Source organism: Nicotiana tabacum, chromosome 17, assembly GCF_000715075.1.
Source record: "Nicotiana tabacum cultivar K326 chromosome 17, ASM71507v2, whole genome shotgun sequence".
NCBI classification, from domain to species: domain Eukaryota; kingdom Viridiplantae; phylum Streptophyta; class Magnoliopsida; order Solanales; family Solanaceae; genus Nicotiana; species Nicotiana tabacum.
The window spans coordinates 5786738-5797336 of record NC_134096.1 but is presented as its reverse complement, the minus strand read 5'-3'; the positions used below and the strand labels follow the sequence as shown (position 1 = coordinate 5797336).

The following is a 10599-nucleotide window of genomic DNA, read 5'->3' as shown; positions in this document are numbered from 1 at the left end:
TACAGTGGATTTTATTGCATTCAGTGGGGAATGCACACCCTTCTCATCCATTTTGTTTTGATATGGAGAACTCAATTGAGGGAATTCTTGAGTTTGAGATTGTATTAGCTCAAACTTTACTGCTTGGAGTCTCTGTTCTAATACTTTTAATTGTTCCATCAGTCTTGATTTTTCTTGTTCTAGAGATTCATTCTTTTGGTTGAGTCTTTTGAAAGCTTCAGTCATTAAAGAACAATGGTCACAAAAAATTATTTTGTCTGTGTCTTTTTGGATATTGTATTGGAGGGTTTTTTCTGGATTTTGTCTAAGTGCTGGAAAAATATAATAATTTGGTCCTAATATTCCTCTTGCATAGTATAATGTTTCAGTAAAGTCATTAAAATCTTTGAATAAGGGTTTTTCAAAATCCTTAATGGAATCTAATACTTCTAACCATGTTTGAAAAATACCATTTTTCTTGCCATTTATAACTACATAATATTTAAAAAAACAATTCTTGGTTTTTGTCTGTGAAAAATTGTCCTAAAGCATTAAGAGTTGTTATAAAGTATTTAATGTCTTTTTTTATTATAAGCTATCCATAAATTATCTATTAAACACCTTTGTGGTCTATCTATGACACATTCTGGTAATATTCTAAAGGACATATTTGAAGGTGAAAAAAATATTAGATTATGTTTTTCAAAATATATTCTATCTATACTAGTTTGTTCTACTGATGTTTGTGGTTTAAATAAAAGATTATCTAACATTGTTTGAGAATACGTGTCTGTGGATGAGGTGTTGATGCCTTTTCATATATTTATTAATTAACAGTAATCTTTAATCTATTTAACGGGTATGCTAAATTATTATCCTTTTCTTTAATATGCTCAAAGACTAGGTTATATATTGATATAGTATCAATAAAATTTAACCATCTTCGTCTGCTACTATTTTTCTCATTTATTTTTTGGTGAAATCTAACTATAGCCTCGTAATCAATTCTAATTAATACTTCTGATTTATTTAATATATATAATCTAAAACAATTTAATCCATAGATTACAGCTAATATTTCTGTATCTATACTACTCATATTTTCTTTTTCTTTATATTTATCACTTTGATAGGCATATATATTTTCTTTACTTTTATCTTTATATTTATTGGTTTTTGCCTTTAATGCTGCTCCCCACCCTTCGAAGCTTCCATCTATTTCTATAATTAAGTAGTCTGTTTCTAACGGCATGTTTAGGTCAGGAATATTTTTTATTTTTTCTTTAATTTTTTGTACCAACTTTATATCTTCTGAATTAAAATATTTTTGTCCTGTAGAGCCTGTCTTAGCATATAACGGTCCTGCTATTTTTCCTAAATCTTTTATGAAACTTCTTGCATAATTTACTATTCCTAAAAATTTCTGTAATTCTTTAATATTATCTAATTTATCTGGCATTTCTAAAGCTTTTTTAGCTATGTGGGGTTGTAATTTAATTTTTCCATCCCCTAATACTACTCCTAAAAAATTTATAAAAAGGTCTATCGAAAACAGTTTTTATATTTTCACAGAATGGATATAATGTCTACTTTCATTCTATAACACTGGATATATTTTTTTTTTTTTTGTTGTATAAAGACTCATAAACTTTAAATTCCGACTACATACATACTATCCATAAGTTCAAAGAATGTATGATGATTGTGTGTGACTTTGTGCGACGGATCCCCAGGTACTTTGATCTGCAGCAAGTTTTTTCCAATGCTTTTTAGCCCAACAAAAGAAAAAGTTGTGTTCACTATCATTAACCAATGTGCCTTAAAGTACTACGTGACCTTATCTTTTTTCTTTTTTCCTGCTCTCGATTATTCCCACAATAATGACTAGACGAATAAAGCAATTTACATATCTACTCTCAAGTCGAATCGAAAGGAGAGAATTCCTCGAACTTGGGCTTTTTCTAAAAATTACTAATGTCTTGTCTTTTAAGATTTTAATATAGTAGTTTTAATCTTAAAGAATATTTGTCTAAACTACGTAGCTTTTATAATTTTTTAAGCATTTCACCAGAATGACATTCAACTTAATGAGCTCAGAATATAACATTTATTGAATGGTTATCTCTTTCGCACATACAATGCATATGCTGTGTGTAAAAAATGAAGGACGGTTTCGACTACTCATTAAGCATATTACATTCGCCTCTGCTTACACCACCCTTCCGAACTTCAAATCTTAATAAATGATAGACTCAATAAGGGTAAAAGCATGTAAAATACAATTAGATTTAGGTGGAATGAATAGCCACCCGCCTAAAAAACTAGTCGAGAAACTATAAATATTTTTAACTTAGCGATCAAATGTGGTAAATGATAACTTATGTAATTTTTCATATTTAAATTATAACATAGGAGAATGAACCAATGTGTTCAACAACCAAACTCTAATAGCCAGTTAGCACCAAAGATATACCCCTTAATGAAAAGGGTTATGAAAAGAGAGATCTCTAAATAGTAAAGGGTATATTTGTTCTATAATATAATAGTAGGGTCCAAAATGACTAAATAGTAAAACTAAGAGTATATTTAAACTATTTTTGATAGTACAAGAATATATTTAATCTTTTTCAATTTATAATTTGGCATGATAACTCAATATAATGTTGAGTGCTAACCCCAGTTCAACGATCATTCATAAAATTACTCCTAAAAATTTTCTCAAGAATTGTTCAAACAAGGTAAGATGCCCTTCTAAGCAAAACGACAAGTTACCATACATTTTTGGAATTAGTAAAAAAGAAGTGTGGACATAGAAAAATACAAACCAAAAAATAAATAATTAAATAAACAAAAGAGAATGAATAACAAAGGTCTCAAAAGTGGGACCCACTTTGAAATCTGTGAGTCTATGACAGAGACAGCAGTTTCGTTTGGTCCTTTGTTTTTCTAAGGTCTTATTACAAATAATTGACAATTAATACACTCATGGTCTAAAATGATTAATCCATCCGTTTCAATTTAGATGAGATAGTTTGACCCGATACGAAATTTTTAAAAAAAAGATTTTTAAAATTTGTGGTCTTAAAAGCTCAAGAGGTAAAAACTTTGTGGAGCCATTACATTTGTGTAGTTATAAAAGTTTCTCATTAAGTGTAAAATTGATAAAATTAAGAGTTTAAAGTTAAATTATTTCCAAATTTAGAAATATGTTATTTATTTTGGAACAGACTAAAAAATAAAGTACCTATAATCCAATTCTTTGAAGCATACAAGCCAATACTGATCACCAAGAGAGTTAACTGGCAACCTCCACATGCAGGCTGGTATAAGTGTAACACTAATGGAACCTCGAAAGGAAACCCAGGGCCTAGCTCAATTGGATTATGTGTTAGAGATGAGGCTGGAGATCTAATGTATGCAAAGTCAGTTGACATAGGTGTGACCACAAATGTTGTAGCTGAAGCACAAGTAATAGTCCAGGGACTGGAATACTGTGTTACACACGAGAAGCACCCGCTGATATTGGAGACTGACTCGTTGACTTTGAAGAAAGTCATAGAAGGGGAATGAGACTCACCCTGGTGTATAAGTGCAGAAGTCCAGAAAATTAAGGAGATGAAAAATCATTTCAATGTGATCCTTCAACATATATTATGAGAAAGCAATACTCTCGCAGATTTTATAGCTAACATAGTATTTTGTGGTGCAGATACAAATCAATTCCTCTCTTTCTCTGAACTGCCCAGTACAAGGAGGAGAATATTAAATCTTGACAAGCTACAAAATCCTAACTTAAGGGTTAGGATTGCAAAAAAAAGAGCTCTAGATTAATGAATCAGTACATCTGTGTACTAATGTTAAATACAATGGCTTCTGCAAGATATCAAATACAAGATAGTCCCTGCAGTTACTCATCCTCAAGATTACATTACTTGTATAACAGAAATGGTCTTGGCAACTTTATTATACTGATTAAGCGGGAAAGCTTTGGACAGGTTATTTAACGTATGGTGCTGTATCACCTACCAGTGGTATTAGCATTATATAATGCTCATTCTGGGAAATGTATAGCACCACACGGGAAGAAACTATAACATTTGTTCTGGTTTATGGATCAGTTGTTTAGTGCAACTGATTGTCTTTTGATGGAATTCTTATTTTCAATCGGAGATGGCCAAGTTATTGTGGGATAAAGGCTGTGGGTAATCTACCAGTCGACTAGTCACAACAATTGAAAAGACAAAGGTCTCAAAGTGTTTGCACGCCCCATCATAAGTTTGGACAACAACAACAATTGGAGGTGTACGTTAGCGATTCAAGTTGGCCTAATCCTTTTGGTACGCAAAACATGGCACCTGGTGAGAGCGTTTGAGGTGCTACACTGAGGTTTTGCACTTGGCTAGAGGATACAAACAACACCTTCGGCTGGAACATGTTCAAGTCAAACTTTTGTAATAGCTAGATTACATTGTTTTTTTCTACTTTCATTTACATTTTTACATATATTGTATTACCTGAATTTCCATTTTGGATTATTATTAATATATTCACCACAAGTCATCAAGCCAAATGGCATATTTGCTTTAAAAAAAACGGATGGAGTAGTAAGTTATATAATTGACAATTTGTTGAGAATTTTATGCTATATATATATATATATATATATATATATATATATATATTTTATACTATAGAATAATTTTTAGAAGAAGCTATTTATTTTTGGTTATCAATCATTTCAAACCTCAAATAAAATGACCTACAATTACTTTTTAAATTATTTAACAATGCAAATATTTTTGATACGGTCGGTGTATAGAACTCGATCCAAAAAATCAAATATAATACTCCAATAACAACAATTTCAGTGTAATCTTACAAGTTAAGTTTGAAAAGAGTATTGTATACACAAACCTTATCCTACTTTGTGAAGATAGAAATATTATTTCCTACAAATTTTCGACTTAGACAAAACATAGTAACAATATAAGACCCAAAAAATCAAATAGTCAGAAGAAAATTGAAAATCAATGTGAGATTCTCTCTCAATCTTGAAGTACTCAGTACCAGTACTTGACTAATGAGTAATGACTACTGTTCTATGTGATTCTCTCTCTAATCTATTCCTTTTATTTTTCTAAAAATAAACAATCATAATACATGAATAAATATTAAAGATTGCAGCTTTGTACACTTTTGGACGTGTGATTTTTTTCTTTTTCTCTAGCTGAGCAAAAAAGTCTTCTCTTTCACACCCCCAAAAAACTCTTTTTTCCCCTCATCATAACCCCTATGAAAATTGAAGAATCTAGGGTTTGAGTTTGACAATACACAATAATAAGTGTAAAGATCCAATCTTTATTGCTTTTTTTTCTTTCTTATTAAATGCTATTGTTGCTGCTTTTATGCTGATTTTCTTATCTGGGTATGTTTTATTTTCTGTTAATTTCATTCATATAGTTCAATCTTGATTTCCTAGCTGGTATTGTGAGCATGGTTTCTTTTTGAGTTTAGTTTCTTGAAATTTCAATAAAAAGAACCAATTTTTAATTTTTTTTTTCTTGCAAATGGGTGTCTATTGCTTCTGTTTTCCTTCCTTTTCTTTTTCTCATAATTTTCCGGTTGATTGAATTCTGTTTTTTGATTTTTTTTAATAACCGTTATGTCTGAACCAGCTTGAATTCACGTTACCTGCTATCTCCACCGGCGCGGGTACCTGAATTTTTTTAAGGGGTTGTAGTTTTTCTTGTGTTTTTGGGTCTAGTCTTTTGATATTAGGAATTAAAGTTACTTCTTTTCTTCATTTTTATGTTTTCTGGGGTTGAGAGAGGTGAAATGGAGGAAATAGAAGAAGCTAACAAGGTTGCAATTGAGAATTGTCATAGAGTTATTAGTCTTTTGTCTAAGCCCCAAGATCAAAATCAGTATGGAAATTTATTAGTTCGAGAAACTGGAGAAGCTGTATACAAATTCAAGAAAGTTGTCACTCTTTTGAATTCAACTTTAGGTCATGCAAGAGTGAGGAAAATGAACAAATTTAAGACCCCTTTACCTCATAACATCCTTGTGGAAAACCCAAGTTGCAAAATTGATGATCAGCACAAAGCTCTGCGGTTACTTCCTATCGACTTCCTGTAAACATCGAATCCTAGAGATGGGTGCTAATGTGAAATGCAATCTAACTTTGGGTAGCTCTTCACTTGAATTGAGTTCAAATAGTAGAAATCCCCTTAATTTTGGCCAACAAACGCCTTTGCCGAGCTATAACTTCCTTCAACAGCAGCAACAACAACAACAACGGCGGTTTTTACTTCAGCAACAGCAGTTGAAACAGCCGGCGGAGATGATGTACAGGCACAGCAATAGTGGCATTAGTCTAAATTTTGATAGCTCGACGTGTACTCCGACCATGTCTTCGACTAGGTCGTTTATCTCCTCATTGAGTGTGGACGGTAGCGTTGCTAATTTGGATGGTAATAGCTTTCATTTAATTGGTGCTTCTCGCTCTGTGGATCACAGCTCGTTCCAACACAAGAGAAGGTGCTCCGCGGCGGGAGACGAGGGAAGCATGAAATGTGGAAGCAGTGGGAGGTGTCATTGTTCAAAGAAGAGGTTTGTATTTTATCCTGCTTTGCTTTTTATCCTGTAATCTTTTAAATGTTTAATAACTTTTGGAGTTGTTTTTTTCTAGGAAACATAGGGTAAAGAGATCAATCAAAGTTCCTGCTATAAGTAACAAGCTAGCCGATATTCCTGCCGATGAATATTCTTGGAGAAAGTATGGACAGAAGCCGATCAAAGGTTCTCCGCACCCTAGGTACTATTCAGGTTATCCTGATTAGATGCAGCTTAATTTTAACACGTGTCTGTGAGTTTGCATCTTGATCATACAATTGGTGATTCAAAGAGAGTTTTTTCAGCTTAACTTTGTCTATGATGTACATTATACTTATGCGTCTGTTGCACGGCTTAACTCATTCTTAGAAATAAGCTAGAGGGAGCTCCAGTTTGTTATGCCAAACAGTTCACTGATGTTGTCCAGTTTACTTCGTTTTCTGTTTTCACCAACTCCTTGAGTGTACAGAGTTGGAGGCTGCATAACGACTTACTCAATTAACTTTCTTTTATTCTTTGTCAATTGAAACGGAAAAAGTTGTGCTTGACTTTGACTCTGTCCCATTTTCAATCAAATGTTACTAAATGGATTGCACAAATCAATTTGCTGTTATATGTAGTCTTTGATTTTCCTTTCAAGGATGTGTGATGCACTGGTGCCTCTTTCAAGTTGTGCAATGCTTGGAGGCGAAACAACTGATGTTGCTTCAATTTTGAGCAAGTTAAATGCATTTTACAGTAGACTAAACATGTTCCTTGGCTCGTGCAGGGGATACTATAAATGCAGCAGCATGAGAGGATGTCCTGCGAGGAAACATGTGGAGAGATGCTTGGAAGACCCTTCAATGCTTATCGTAACATATGAAGGTGAACATAATCATCCCACATTGCCATCACAATCGGCTAATGCATGAAATCTATCGGAAACTCTTAGCAAAGATTATCACAATCATCGACAGCTTCTGCTTACTCTGTTATTGATTGGCTTCCTATTGTTACTGTATATATTTTGCTTGTTTAACTTTTGAAGTAAGAGTTGGGCCAAAGGAATGGTTCACTCGGAGGCCCTTTTGGCATTTGGAGGGTAAAACATGAAGCCAGGATTAAGAAGAGGTATGCTTCAAGATTCAATTTTCCTGATTGTAAGAATATTTCCTCATCAAGTACGACTCCTTTTCGAAAAATATTAGTACTTTTGGAGGTTTAGATTTGTTACGATGCCAAGGAATTTATCTTCCTTAATCTGTCCCCCATCCTTATGCCCCTTGTCTTTCCCCAACCCCAAAAGCCCATGTCGATAGGTGGTGAGAAAAACAAAATAGGATATCTGCTGCAAAAGGTTCAAAGGAGTCATAGTGCCCGCAAGATTGAAAAGTTACATTCTCTGGAGTCTAATACTATTCTAACTCGGTGTCATTGTATTTCACATTCTCTAGAGTACTGTAGGAGAGGCGTTTGTTGATACATTGTCTGGTTCCTCAAACAAGTGATGTACATTGTCTAGCAGCCCTTATTTATCTACTTTTAATTCTTAGAGTTTGTTTTTGTGAATGCATATGGATGGTAGAGAACATAGGTCTTTTCTTCCTAAGCATATAGCCAAGGATCCTCTTAATTTCCATCCCAAAAACTAACTCATGAGGGGAAGAGTTGCGGATCACTTATAAGTTAAGCTGCGTAGGCCTCTTTCTCTTGTCCGCAATGGGAGGGTGTTTCCGCCCTCACCCACCCGAATAGGCAACACTCTCGTTGTTGGCTCAACCACGACACCAGCTCGAAATGAGATGAGGCTGTCTCCAATACTACTCTGTCATGGATCTGCCTAACTTCGACTTCAAAAACTAGCTCATGTGGTAATGAATGATCTATTCAAGCATCGCAGTGTCACCATATGAATGGTAAAAATTTAGTGGGATCTTTGCTTACAAAGGATGAAGGGGAGCCTTGGAGCAATGGTAAATTTGTCTCCGTGTGACCTATAGGTCACGAGTTCGAGCCATGGAATACTTGCATTAGGGTAGGCTGCCTACAACACACCCCTTGGGGTGCGGACTTTTCCCGAATCCTGCGTGAATGCGGGATGCTTTCGTGGTTACCCTTTTTTCTTGCCTATAAGGGATAAATAGGAAAGCATAAAACTTCAGCTAATTTGTGCAAATCATTGATGATATTTGGTTACAAGATTCTTATCTTCTTTTCAAGAGTAATTAGCAAGGGCAGGGCAATACACTAAAGCAGGTCCCGTATGAAAGAGCACATATTCCGCACTTTAGAGTGTGATTTAGTGGTCGATGAAGTTAGTAAAAATTATGGTGAATTAGAGTTCAATTTACAGCGGAGACAAAACGTTAGGTGGTTTATTCCCATGTGTCTAATCCGTTGTGGGTAGATATCTGATATTTGTGCTGGTAAAAAATACTAGCAGGTATCCTAAGTTAACTCGACAGAAGTGTTATAAAAAAGAAAAGCATATATTCCACATCAGGTAGCAATGACAAGCAAGAAGCATTGTTGTAGTGGAATATGGCAAGCAGAGCACTATAAGAAGAGTATAAATTAGTGCCCAAAGAATTGCTTCTCTCTGATAACATTTTGTCACTAGTGCTGTGATTTGATTTGCTTGTCTTGTGAATAAGAAAGGCAACACCTAGAAAACGATATTTATTGTCTTTTATGTCCAATTCAAAGATAATATTGAAAAGGTAGGTAGGTACTTGATATGACTGAGACATTCAGTATTCTTGTTATGAAATCATTGATTGGTTCTCTATAGGAACATTTGTGAAAGCAACTTTTAAATAATATCTAAAGCAATCGTTATTAACGATTGTGTGAGCAAGTAGATAGCAAAATGGCTGCTAACTCGAAAAGTGGGGAGAAATTTTACTTTATGAGTCACACAAGAAACACTACTTGTACGAGACCTCTTTAAATTTGACAATTGGAGAACTTGTCTCACTTTATTAATTTTGTAAATTCTTACCAAATTCAGATATTCTTCTTCTCCCTCCCTCCTTAAAACCAAAACCCAAAAGTTTTGTGAAATAAATGTTTCATAACAGTTTTCTGATTAACAACTGCATATAGATCATATATTCATACTTTATTATCAACTAGTTAATGTACCCGCGCTTCGCACAATTCAATATAATTATTTTTTTCAAATTTAATATAGAAGCAATAAAAATAAATAAATAATGAAAGACATAAATATGAAAAATTAAAATGTCAAATATATAAGATAGAAGGTACATATCAAGACAAAACATAAAACAAATCAATTAAAAAGTATCACATGTATTTTTTTTATAGATTTATCTTGACAGAACTCATACACAAATAAACATGTCTCAATTAATCAACTTTTTTTTCCTTCAAAGTAATAAAGTTTCACATTCTACATATCGTTTATCTTTCGGTTACAATCATCCTCTTTTAGAGCGAAACAAAGTTACACGAACCAATAGTGAATGCAGGGATGGAATATTGGCTAACATAACTGCAACATAAAGTGTTGTAATATTCAATCTAATGTTCAGATATTTCCTCTTTGCACTATGTAGCTCTTGTGAGAAAGTTTTGGCACACACAGTATGTTGGATCGACCAAGAACATGTGTCCACTTGCAATCATCATTAGCAAGTTTGAAGTAACCTCAAAGAAATCTGCTTATTCAAACTCCATTAGTCAAGTCTTTTCATTATTATTGGAAAAGTCACATAGTCCGAGGACTAAGACATGATCCCCATATGCTGTCTTTTCTTTTTATACAAAGTTGCAAAAATATGGTTAGCGAATAAAGACCACTCTCATGTACAATTTTGTTACTATGATCAGTTAAGCTAGAAAAAAAAAGGAGGAAACGAACTATTATATATTTATACAAAGACAGTAGCATATGAAACTCCTTTTAACCTTCTAAACTTCTCTTGGAGGCTTTTCAGAAGTATAATAGCAAAGCCATGTGCTTCAACTTTAAGCTCCAATTAGCCTTGTAAGCTGTAA

The 10599-nt window shown here is 33.6% G+C and overlaps 1 pseudogene; it reads left to right on the top strand.

Annotated features, from left to right (window-relative positions):
- Positions 1-5410: 5410 nt before the first annotated feature.
- Positions 5411-7778, top strand: LOC142171495 (putative WRKY transcription factor 21; annotated as a pseudogene).
- The last annotated feature ends 2821 nt before the right edge of the window (positions 7779-10599 follow it).